This window comes from Stylophora pistillata, chromosome 2 (assembly GCF_964205215.1).
Source record: "Stylophora pistillata chromosome 2, jaStyPist1.2, whole genome shotgun sequence".
Classification (NCBI taxonomy): Eukaryota; Metazoa; Cnidaria; class Anthozoa; order Scleractinia; family Pocilloporidae; genus Stylophora; species Stylophora pistillata.
The window spans coordinates 34,129,803-34,133,730 of NC_142520.1; positions in this window are offsets into that span (position 1 = coordinate 34,129,803).

The window sequence follows — 3,928 nt, forward strand, 5'->3', positions numbered from 1 at the left end:
TGTAGTTTTTAATTTTCTTAATGATAGAAATTTTGTTCATGTTTTACAACGGTGCGATTTTGGAAAGCGATATTTATGATATTTCACCGCCACAATTGACAGAAAAAAAAATTACTAAGGAACGGGATTTCTTATCAGTGAGAGAATGAATAAAGTGCAGCACATGGCTTTGTAAAGTTACGCTGAGATCAAAGGGACTATTCAGTTTTCGTTACTTTTTTCAATGCTGTAGCTGTGCAAGTTTTACAAAATGATGTTGACTTGCTTTTTTCTGTTTTCGGCGATAACTTTGAGTCAGATTAAGAACTGGTCTAAAATATCTCTTGCGCAACATTAAAGAAAGAAAAGTGTTCCAAGATATTGCTTTGCACAGAGAATCGTAAAAAGCTCTAGAAAGTCGATAAGAACAAAGGCCATCATAATTAAAACCCCTGTTATTCTCTTGCCAAATTTCAAACTTTTGAAGGTTTTCTGTCACCTGTGTGGAGTATTTATGCTACATTCGTTTCTAAAGTGCTGCATTACAAACTAGAAATTTGAAATGTGATAAAGAGAATTTTTATTCTAAATCAAAAAGTTGTTTGATAAAGTGTGATGTAAAGGTCACGTTTTGAATTCGTCGATTTAGAAAAGATCGATCCTTTCTCTGTAAGTTAGACATTTGCAGAAAATAACAAAATGTGAAATCTAGGCAAGGTATAAGACACTCAAAAGTAATCGCTGGGACGTTTAACTTTCAGGAGCAGGACATTATCCCATCTTATTTGATCGGAAAATTTAAATTTTTTTCTAAAAGGAAGAAGTAGTATTTTCCAATTAATTGAAATGTACTTTTTCATTCTAAGAGCGTTGATTAGTGTTAAAAAAAACTGGCTTGCCTTTAAAGATGCAATACCTTTTATGTGGAGTTTCTTTGTGTGTGTGTCTGTGTGTGTGCGTGTGTGTGTGTGTGTGTGTGTGCGTGTGTGTGTGTGTGTGTGTGTGTGTGTGTGTGCGTTTGTGCGAGAAATTTCATACATCTTAGGGACGCTGTCATCAGCATTTCTTGTCTTATTACCGTAGTTGCAGTCACAATAGTCAAAAGGAAAAAGTTATCAATAATTAATTTATTGTCCCTGTTTAGTCCTTGTGAATGAATAACACTGCTTTCTTCAGTCTTGAAACGGTTTAGGATTTATTTGTAAATATCACAAGTCTTCGTAGCAGCAGGAGTGTCTCGAGTGTTGCTTTGGGTAGAACAGATATATATCTTACTTTGTTAAACTTGCCATCAGCCGTGGGAAAGTGAAAAAGGCTATTAAGGGTTCTGTAATGATGAAAGGAATCCCACGCAACTTTTAAGGGAGAATGATAATAAGTATTAACATGTTTTTCGAATGACATTAGATTTTGTTAGACATTTAAGAATAAACACTAGCGAGAAAAACACACAACGTTTCGATGACTCCATGTCATCATTTCTCTTCTCACTTGAGAATGATGACATGGAGTCATCGAAACGTTGTGTGTTTTTCTCGCTAGTGTTTATTCTTAAATGTCTAACATGTTTTTGCTCCACTCAATGCGTGCAGTTGTAAGTGCCATAAAGAAGTAATTATCAGCTTGGATAAAATATTTAGTTTTACACACATCAAACCTCTACAAAGGTTTCTACTTTTATTCTAATCAGTTATATGATAAATTATAAATTACTTCATGGACACGAGTCAACACGTCTCTGTAGTTTCATTAACTTAGACAAAAAAAAAATCGTACAATCCATTAAATGAAATAAATCAAAAAGGCGTCCTGCATTCGTAAAATACGAATACGATTACAACGGCGTTTCAAAGAATAATTCAAAGATATTTATAGTCTCCACAATCAATATTTCTCGGTTGCAGCCAAAGGTGCAGCACAACAGTCATTCGAAAAAAGGGTGCTATATTTAACAATTATTCCACGAGCGCGCGTTGGATATGAGATGATAGATAGCCAACGAGGCGCGTAGCGCCGAGTTGGCTATAATCATCTCATATCCAACAAGCGCGAGTGGTATAATTGTTTTATTAAAAACCCCCCCAAGAAATTATTATTTTGTAAGAAGAAACTGGATTTTTTAGCTCCCTTTTGATCTTAAGCTGACGCGTACGCTAACCATATTTGTAGATTATGGTATATTGGCTGATATACCATAATGGCTAAGCCAATAAAAAGTCTTGAATTGCATTATCCAATGATCCAGTTTTTAATAAAAATAATTACTCACCCGTTCCTTTCATGTGCTGGGTAGAAAAAGGAGACTCGCAATACTCAATTTATGCACCGTTCAGCCAGCAGAGCAGGCGTCTTATTTGGGCGAATTAACGTAAATAAGCGCGCGATCGTTTATTCAACCGGCCATGTTTAATTTGGAGTTAGAGTCGACGGTAGGGGGAGGGGGCGGGAAGGGGCGAAAAGACCCTCATCCCCATCCTTAGTTTTTACTGTCGCTTATCCCCTTGGTACTAATTTCTTTCCCAACCCAGCCTTCCGCTCCCATTCAAATTAAAGATAACGGTCATAGTTTTCACTAAGAAAATACTCAGCACTCGCTCGCACAAATTACGCCTCCTCTCTTTGAAATACCGCAACGCCGCAAACAAAATAGAACAAACAGTGCATCACCGCAAGAAATATTGTCAACACAGTGACACCGCAATATAGTCTCAGTATTTACCTGGTCGGGTTTCACTCATCTTTACCATGGCTTCTCTCTACTGGCCTTTGGTTGGCCGATGGTGCGTGTGGTAGCCGGGTCCAGAGATCAAGTTAAATATAAACGAACACGGTCAGGGGTCAATTACCTAATTTTTATTAAAGATTAACTCAAGTGTATCGCTTATAAAATGAAAGAATGAAATAAAAGTTGCAACACCGAAAATGTTTTATTTTGCCGAACACCGTCAGTTTAAGAATTACAAACATCTTACACTGTAATGTTTGACATCAACGCAACGCCGTGATGTGAGATGTTCTTCACGGTAATACCGCATTTCAAAAAAAAGGGTCAACACCGCAACACCGCAAACCCCAATGTCCTACCCCTTGTGAGCTGTTTTGAATTTTCTTTAAAAAAATTAACCAAGAACTTAGACAAAAATCTAAGTATGTCACCGAAAGGAAAGCATTTGTTCGACTAAGCCGTACAGCCTCCATATAAAGGCGTTCTCGAATATGGCGTTAGTGACCTCCAAATGGATCAGCTGTAGGAAACCGTATTGATATTTCTCGTTTAAAGAGTCAGGTCTGTAGAAAAATTCTGCTAATTTAGTTTGCGCGTGTAAATGTAGAGCTGGAATAAGGTATTGTTTGAAACTAAAGACAAATTATTATTAAAGGTTTTGAAAGTACGCCTCACTCCATTACGTCAAATGAAGGCTGAATGGCCTCAAAAGAGTTCATCATTTATATGAACTCATGAAAAAGCTAATCATTGAACATGAAGTCATTCAAGAAGAACCTTCCTGATTACCTTCAGCCCTAAACAGTTAACCGTCAGCCGTCAACATCGGAAACTGAAAAATTAACCGTCAGTCGTCGTCGGAGAACCCCCTTATTTTGAGACCTTCTAACAACAATGGGGAGGTTGGATCCCATCGTTGATTTGTGCAACTTCTTGAAAGAGTTGCGGCTGAAAATGCATAATGGCTGTTTTGATTTGGTGAAGAGGTTTTGGCGATATAGGAGGAAACAAACGTCAGGTTTGGCGTTTCTGTCTCAGGGAAGGTTAGTTCTGCTGCGCCTCCACCATAACACGAGATCCATTTTGTCATTTTGTCATATATATTCTTTTTAATTTAGCTTACCTCATTATGCAAAGTCCCTCACCTCTTTTCTTGTCTTTCATGAAATAATATCGTTCAGAGTCGGGGACGAACGAAGGACAATTTTTCGACCTTTTCCCTTG